This window comes from Salvelinus fontinalis, chromosome 20 (assembly GCF_029448725.1).
Source record: "Salvelinus fontinalis isolate EN_2023a chromosome 20, ASM2944872v1, whole genome shotgun sequence".
Classification (NCBI taxonomy): Eukaryota; Metazoa; Chordata; class Actinopteri; order Salmoniformes; family Salmonidae; genus Salvelinus; species Salvelinus fontinalis.
In genome coordinates, this window is record NC_074684.1 from 15,892,856 (window position 1) to 15,901,953 (window position 9,098).

Consider the following 9,098-nt stretch of genomic DNA (forward strand, 5'->3'; position numbering starts at 1 on the left):
CGTCAGCCAGCCATGAGCGTCGAGAGCCGTCAGCCAGCCATGAGCGTCGAGAGCCGTCAGCCAGCCATGAGCGTCGAGAGCCGTCAGCCAGCCATGAGCGTCGAGAGCCGTCAGCCAGCCATGAGCGTCGAGAGCCGTCAGCCTGCCATGAGTGTCCAGATTCGTCAGTCAGCCATGAGCTGCCCTTCAGCCAGAAACGGCTATATACCCAGAACTGCCCCTCAGTCCAGAGCTGTCTCTCTGTCCGGAGCTGCCTTTCAGTCCGGAGTTGCCCCTCTATCATGATCTCCCTCTCTATCTTGATCTACCTCTTTATTCTAATCTATCCCTCTGTCTTGTGCTATCCCTCTGTCTTGATCTATCTCTCTGTCCCGGTGCTGTCCCTGTCATTGATGTTACTAAGGGGATTTTGTGGGGGTAGAATGAGGGTGGACATTCTTAGGGGGAGATGGAGGCTAGGATGGATTATGGTGGGGTGGGGACCTCGCCCGGAGCCTGAGCCACCACCGTGGTCAGATGCCCACCCAGACCCTCCCCTAGACTTTGTGCTGGTGCGCCCGGAGTTCGCACCTTATGGGGGGGGTTATGTCACGTTCCTGACCTATTTCTGTTAGTTTGTTATGTGTGTTAGTTGGTCAGGACGTGAGGTTGGGTGGGCATTCTATGTTTTCTGTTTCTGTGTTGGTTTTGGGTTGCCTGGTATGGCTCTTAATTAGAGGCAGGTGTTTGGCGTTCCTCTAATTAAGAGTCATATTTAGGTAGGCGTTGTCACAGTGTTCGTGGTGGGTGATTGTCTTCCGTGTCTGTGTAATTGTTTGCATCACGCAGGACTGTTTACGGTTTGTTCGGTTTGTGTAGCCTATGTTTCCTATTCGTGCGTTCTTCTTGTTTTATGTAAGTTCGTCGTCTAGGTCTGTCTACACCGTTTGTTGTTTTGTTAGTTTAGTCAAGTTCGTGTTTTCGTTAATAAAATTATGTCATTTCACTACGCTGCGCCTTGGTTCCCTCAATACTCCTCCTCTTCAGATGAATGTGAGATTTCTCACATGCTTATGTGAGAAATGGCACGGGAACGTGTTCATACAAATTTATATATTAATAATTATAATCGATGTAAACTTGGAGTGGCGCAATGATATTGTGTGTGGTCCTCCACCTATGACTCGGAAAACCATGCAGTTTATTAGGCTACAGCTAAAATGAATTATGATGAACTTCACAGGGTGGTGAAAATGCACGGTGCGCTTAATGCTCCTTTCCAATAAATATCGATGGTCTTATTCTGGTGACATGATGATCGACTGCCGTTTGATAAATAAACATATTCTCGCTCTTATCCATAATAATCTCCTCCTGTAGACCAGCCAACCTGACCCGGTCCTACCCGCACTGTGAGCTGTTGGCTGGAGCGCACACCCCAAGACCAGAAAAGGCACATTTGCTATATAACGCAACAGTTGTAACAAAAACTATCAGTAGAGTTGAAAATGCAATGGAGACACATTGAACTTCCATCCATAAAAATTGGAGTGTTATTAAAAGTCTTATTGGAACATTCACTGAATGTTTCAAGGAAGTTATTAACACACCTCAAATAACCTATAATTTCCGTTCTCAGGGCCATATTAAAGCCTCCCAGGAAAACGTTCAATGAACCAGAGTAAAACATTCTCAGAAGCTCCCTGAAACCTAAAAATAAACGTTCCCAGAACTGGTAAAAATGTTCACTTCTGTTATCAGAACGTTTTAAAAAATGTTACCGGTCAGAAAACTATTGGCTTTGTTCCCACAACCAAAGTGATTCCAAAAAGGCATGTTCCCACGACTTCCAAGGAACCAAATGTGCTAGCTGGGTACTGTAGCAGGTTGTTCAAAACTGGAACAGGACTTGTGATGATTTCCCACTCTCAAAGTTCATTACATACCGTATGGATGTGAAGAGAAATGCTTTAGAAATTGACAGAACAGTCAATGAAAAAAAATGTAGAGAGAAACCCTAAGTCATTCATGCTTGTAGGCGCACGTACACCTTGGCACAGACAGGAGTACAAATATGTACACACCCACACACCTCATCTCTCCTGGTCTTGCTCTGTGAATGTTATCAGGCTGTAGCTGAAGATTCATTCAGTTTAATGTATATAAGATGACTGGAGGGAGTGGTAGATAGTTCACTCAAACAGTCTATTTCAGACATACCAAGGGCTTACCAGTAGGTGGTTGAAGATATCCCTTTGGTGGTGTGGGGCTGTGCTTTGGCAAAGTGGGTGGGGTTATATCCTGCCTGTATGGCCTTACCGGGGGTATCGTTGGATAGGCCACTGTGTCTCCTGACCCCTCCGGTCTCTGCATCCAGTATTAGTTTATGTGTCGGGGGGCTAGGGTCAGTCTGTTATATCTGGAATATTTCTCCTGTCTTATCCGGTGTCCTGTGTGAATTTAAAATCTCTCTCGACCTGAGCCCTAGGACCATGCCACAGGACTACCTGGCCTGATGAATCCTTGCTGTCCCCAGTGCACCTGGCCGTGCTGCTGCTCCAATTTCAACTGTTCTGCCTGCGGCTATGGAACCCTGACCTGTTCACCGGACATGCTACCTGTCCCATACCTGCTTTGTTCAACTCTATAGACAGCAGGAGCATTAGAGATACTCTGAATGATCGGCTATGAAAAGCCAACTGACATTTACTCATGAGGTGCTGACCTGTTGTACCCTCGACAACCACTGTGACTATTATTATTTGACCCTGCTGGTCATCTATGACCAATTTAACATCTTGGCCATGTTCTGTTATAATCTCCACCCGGCCCAGCCAGAAGAGGACTAGCCACCCCTCATAGTCTGGTTCATCTCTAGGTTTCTTCCTAGGTTATGGCCTTCCTAGGGAGTTTTTCCTAGCCACTGTGTTTTGAGAATGACACAAATATTAATTTTCAAAAAGTCTGCTGCTTCAGTTTGTATGATGGCAATTTTCAAATACTCCAGAATGTTATGAAAAGTGATCAGATGAATTGCAATTAATTGCAAAGTCCCTCTTTGCCATGCAAATGAACTTAATCCCCTCCAAAAACATTTCCACTGCATTTCAGTTCTGCCACAAAAGGACCAGCTGACATTGTGTCAGTGATTCTCTCGTTAACACAGGTGTGAGTGTTGACGAGGACAAGGCTGGAGATCACTCTGTCATGCTGATTGAGTTTGAATAACAGACTGGAAGCTTCAAAAGGAGGGTGGTGCTTGGAATCATTGTTCTTCCTGTCAATCATGGTTACCTGCAAGGAAACACGTGCCGTCATCATTGCTTTGCACAAAAAGGGCTTCACAGGCAAGGATTTTGCTGCCAGTAAGATTGATTTAGGTGCAACCATTTATCAAATCTTCAAGAACTTCAAGGAGAGCTGTTCAATTGTTGTGAAGGCTTCAAGGTGCCCAAGAAAGTCCAGCAAGCGCCAGGACATTCTCCTACAGTTGATTCAGCTGTGGGATCGGGGCACCACCAGTACATAGCTTGCTCAGGAATGGCAGCAGGCAGGTGTGAGTGCATCTGCACACGCAATGAGGCGAAGACTTTTGGAGGATGGCCTGGTGTCAAGAAGGGCAGCAAAGAAGCCACTTCTCTCCAGGAAAAACATCAGGGACAGACTGATATTCTGCAAAAGGTACGGGGATTGGACTACTGAGGACTGGGGTAAAGTCCTTTTCTCTGATGAATCCCCTTTCTGATTGTTTGGGGCATCCGGAAAAAAGCTTGTCCGGAGAAGACAAGGTGAGCGTTACCATCAGTCCTGTGTCATGCCAACAGTAAAGCATCCTGAGACCATTCATGTGTGGGGTTGCTTTTCAGCCAAGGGAGTGGGCTCACTCACAATTTTGCCTAAGAACACAGCCATGAATAAAGAATGGTACCAACACATCCTCCGAGAGCAACTTCTCCCAACCATCCAGGAACAGTTTGGTGATGAACAATGCCTTTTTCAGCATGATGGAGCACCTTGCCATAAGGCAATAAGGCAATAAGATAAGTGTCTCTAAGTGTCTCTATCAACAAAACATTGATATTTTGGGTCCATGGCCAGGGAACTCCCCAGACCTTAATCCCATTGAGAACTTGTGGTCAATCCTCAAGAGGAGCACAAAATCAAACAAAAACCTACAAATTCTGACAAATTCCAAGCATTGAGTATGCAAGAATGGGCTGCCATCAGTCAGGATGTGGCCCAGAAGTTAATTGACAGCATGCCAGGGCGGATTGCAGATGTCTTGAAAAAGAATGGTCAACACTGCAAATATTGACTCTTTGCATCAACTTCATGTAATTGTCAATAAAAGCGTTTGACACTTATGAAATGCTTGTAATTATACTTCAGTGTTCCATAGTAACATCTGACAAAAGTATCTAAAGACATTGAAGCAGTAAACTTTGTGGAAATTAATATTTGTCATTCTCAAAACTTTTGGCCACGACTGTACACATGCATTGCTTGCTGTTTGGGGTTTTCGGCTGGTTTCTGTACAGCACTGATGTAAAAAGGGCTTTATAAATACATTTGATTTACCATCACACAAGCAACCACTGCTAATGAGTGACTGCTCACTTCTCAGCCCCAAGTGAAAAAAAGACACATTTTTAAATTTTGTTTTAGGTGAAATAGAAGATAGCAGTAAGCCATGAGACATTCCTGCTCTCTGTGTTAGAAGGCTCTTTAAGAGAAATAAAGTTGCATTCTTACATACACAACCCCGCTCATCAGTCTTGATATGATACATTCAATATAATATCTTGTATGAGAGGAAATATGCTTGACGCATAGTATGTGACCTAAAGTAAACATTGTAACCCAATACCCAATTACTGATGAGTATAATGACCTTCATTTAGTCTGCTGTACATAAAAAGTACAGAATATCAGTTAATTTCTTTCTGACGGAAACATGTTTTTTTAAATCTCGATAGAAGAGTGCAAAGTCTAATAAAATCAAACAGGTTATGACAGAGAAGAGCAGGTACACTATATATACACACACACAAAAGTATTTCGGACACCCCTTCAAGTAAGGGGATTTGTCTATGTCAGCCACACCCGTTGCTGACAGGTACATTAAAAAATTGAGCACACAGCCATGCGATCTTCATAGACAAACATTGGCAGTAGAATGGCCTTACTGAAGAGCTCAGCGACTTTCAACTTGGCACCGTCAAAGGATGCCACCTTCCCAGCAAGTCAGTTCGTCAAATTTCTGCTAGAGCTGCCACGGTCAACTGTACGTGCTGTTATTTTGAAGTGGAAACGTCTAAGAGCAACAACGGCTCAGCTGCGAAATGGTAAGCCACACAAGCTCACAGACCTGGACCGCTGAGTGCGTAACATTTTTAGTATGTAAAAATCGTCTGAGTCACGCTCCACCATCTGGCAGTCCAACAGACTAATCTGGGTTTGGCGCATGTCAGGAAAACACTACCTGCCTGAATGCCAACTGTAAAGTTTGGTGGAGAAAAAATAATGGTCTGGGGCTGTTTTTCATGGTTCGGGCTAGCCCCCTTAGTTCCAGTGAAGGAAAATCTTAACACTACAGCATACAATGATGTTCTAGACGATTCTGTGCTTCCAACTTTGTAGCAACAGTTTGGGGAAGGCCCTTTCCTGTTTCAGCATGGACTTCAAGTTACATCCCTGCACCTTCTTCCATCACCTCAACGCCACAGAGAGGAACTACAATATGGGGAATTGTGAGCTTCTCATGGTGAAGATGGCGTTGGAGGAGTGGAGGCACTGGCTGATGGGGGCGGAACATTAGTTCATTGTGTGGACAGACCACAAGAACCTGGAATATCCCTGCACTGCCAAGCATCTCCATACCAGCCAGGCGGGCCTTGATTTTTACCCGGTTCAACTTCTTCCACTCATACAGACAGGAATCCAAGAAAGCCAGATGCGCTGTCACGCCACTATAGCCCCGCGGCTACGTCCCCGGAACCCGAAACCATCCTTCCCACCTTGTGCCTGGTGATGGCATTCAGCTGGGGAATAGGGAAGCAGGTTCGTGAGGCACAGCATTCCCAGCCGAGCCACAGGGAGGCCCAAATAACCGGATGTTTGTTCCTGGCGCTGTCCGTACTGAAGTGGCCCTCTCCTCCGACCTTGCCTGCCACCCGGGCTCCCGTCGGACAGTGGCCTTGTTGCGACAATGCTTTGCGACAATGCTTTTGTTCCTGAGGTCTCTGCATTTGTCACCGCATGCACAATCTGTGCGTAGAACAAGACTCCCCGGCAAGCTCCGGCTGGTCTCCTTCAACCTCTGCCTGTTCCTCACCGTCCCTGGTCTCAAATATCATAATTTGTTGCCAGCAGCACAGTTAGTCACCAATGCTTAACCAGCTCTGCTAAGGTGAGTAGAATGGTCAGAGTGAGGATGTGTTTTCTTATTTGTGTCTGGAAGTAGCTAATGTTAGCAAACTTTAGCCAGTTAGCTTGACTGCCTTTGAGGTCAGAGAGCTTGGATCAACTCTGCTCTTTGGCCAGAGCAGGCAATGTGTGCTCTGAACAGTCTGAATTTCCAAAACATACAAAGTAGTAAAAAGTCTAACTAGTAATTTGTTATGCTAGTAAATTAGTATGGGTATTTGGACACAGCTAGGGAATGTGTGTATACAGTATTGATTGAATGTGTACGTCTGCTTTGATGGCAGGTTAGAAACCTGTCATCAACATGGATATGGCGGGGGTAGTGGAAAAATACCAAATCGTAGTGTGTGGGGCCATTGGTCATTCGAAAAGTGAGTGTAGGGGCAATATTGGCTAAGTTTATGACAGGAAAAGTATTATATTTTAGTGGGGACACGGGCAGAATCGAAAGCGATACGACTACTACCCATGTCTTTGAACATGGGACAAGTAACAATACCCAGATCATTTTACATGGCGATGGGTGTGGAACTGATTTTGGGGTAGATAATCCTTGTGAGAATCAAAGACAGTGGATATTAGGTAACATTAAAATTAGTATATAGGCGAGAGCACAAATTATGCTTACAAATAGTCAAACTTTGTATCACGCCACATTTTTTTTAAATCACTAAAGGGTGTAAATTTGAGGGTTCTGTCTTGATACAGTATGTAGTGACTTGTTATTGGTGTAAGTAGATGAAGAAACTCATGCCAGACATCACCACATTAGTAAACTATTTGATAGAGCAGTCACAGGGCATCCTATGGGTAAGTACAACCAGCGATAACATATTTGGGGGTTTCGATTTCGGAAGTCACGAATCACATTACACGTGATCGAGTAGGAACAATGCGTTCTTTGGCATGAACAAGCACTCCTCGCAGACACAAGAAAACCCTAGTGGTTTTAATTTCGAGAGACACTTTATTCCATCTTACTCTAAAGTAGATTTATAGAATTGACAAAAGGGAGGATGGTCACAAGTAATTAGAGTGGCCTCCCTGTGAACAGAACTTATGTTGGTTTTGATTGTAATTTAAAACTTTGTTCACCCGGTAAAGTGTAGTATAGTGAATATTAACAAAATGTACACTTACTCTTCCAGGAGAATGAGGGTAGTCATTTTATCTCCCTTTTAAATGTTTCCGAGATTGTTGCCAAGTAAGAGCAATTTGTGAAAATCTGCAGTTTTATACAGCATAAAAGTACCAGATTTGGCCGTAAAGGGAGCTACCAAATTAAATCAAATTTTAAAGTGGTATACAGAAACCTAGCCTAAAACCCCAAACAGCAAGCAATGCCGATGTAGAAGCACAGTGGCTATGAAAAACTCCCTAGAAAGGCCAGGACCTAGGAAGAAACCTAGAGAGGAACCAGGCTATGAGGGGTGGCCAGTCATCTCCTGGTTGTGCCAGGTGGAGATTATAACAGTACATGGCCAAGATGTTCAAATGTTCATAGATGACCAGCAGGGTCAAATTATAATAATCACAGTGGTTGTAGAGGGTGCAACAGGTCAGCACCTCAAGAGTAAATGTCAGTTGGCTTTTCAAAAATTATCATTGAGTTAGACAACGAGAGCGAGACGTAAACAGCAGGTTGGGACAAGGTAACACGTCCCGCGAACAGGTCAGGGTTCCATAGCCGCAGGCAGAACAGTTGAAACTGGAGCAGCAGGTATGACCAGGTGAAGTGGGGACAGCAAGGAGTCATAAGCACTTTGTGACATCAGCGGATGTAAGAATGTCTTTATATATAAATTTGCCAGGTAGTCCTAATGCATGGTCCTAGGGCTCCGGTCCTCAGAGAAGAGAAAGAGAGAGAATTAGAGGAAGCATACTTAACCTCTCTGCGCACAGATCCCTTTAGCGGGATCATTTCCCTAAACAACCGCTGAATTGCAGGGCGCCAAATTCAAAAATATTAAAAAATATATTTTATAAAATCATGCAATCACAAGTGAAATATACCAAAACATAGCTTAGCTTGTTGTTAATCCACCTATCGTGTCAGATTTTGAAAATACGCTTTACAGAGAAAGAAATCCAAGCTTACCTTTGATAATCTTCGGATGTTTGCACTCACGAGACTCCCAGTTACACAATAAATGTTATTTTTGTTCGATAAATATCACTTTTATAACAAAAAAAACGCCATTTGGGTTGCGCGTTATGTTCAGAAAACTACAGCCTCGTTCCGTTCGACAAAAATTCCAAAAAGTATCTGTAATGGTCGTAGAAACATGTCAAATGTTTATCATCAATCCTCAGGTTGTTTTTAACAAACATAATCGATAATATTTCAACCGGACCGTAACCTATTCAATAAGAGTGAAAAGGAAAAAAGAGCGCTCCCCTCTCGCGCGCAGGAACTATTCAGAGGACACCTGACTACTTTTGAAAAATCTCGTTCATTTTTCAAAATAAAAGCCTGAAACTATGTCTAAAGCCTGGTCACAGCCTGAGGAAGCCATTTGAAAAGGAATCTGGTTGATACCCCTTTAAAAATAGAAGAAAGACTGGCCAGGAAACACAGACAAAAAAAAAATATCACTTCCAGGTTATATTTTCTCAGGTTTTTGCCTGCAGAATCAGTTTTGTTATACACAGACAATATTTTGACAGTTTTGGAAACTTGAGTGTTTTCTATC

At 43.8% G+C, this 9,098-nt stretch overlaps 1 protein-coding gene across 1 annotated transcript in view; it reads right to left on the reverse strand.

Moving 5' to 3' along the window:
• Window positions 1–8,810, reverse strand: part of LOC129817378 (uncharacterized) — a 76,863-nt gene extending 68,053 nt beyond the window's left edge. Inside the window, exon 1 of the mRNA XM_055872539.1 lies at window positions 8,504–8,810. The gene's annotated coding sequence lies outside the window, so the exon portion shown is untranslated. The remainder of the gene's footprint in view (window positions 1–8,503) is intronic.
• Window positions 8,811–9,098: the final 288 nt, after the last annotated feature.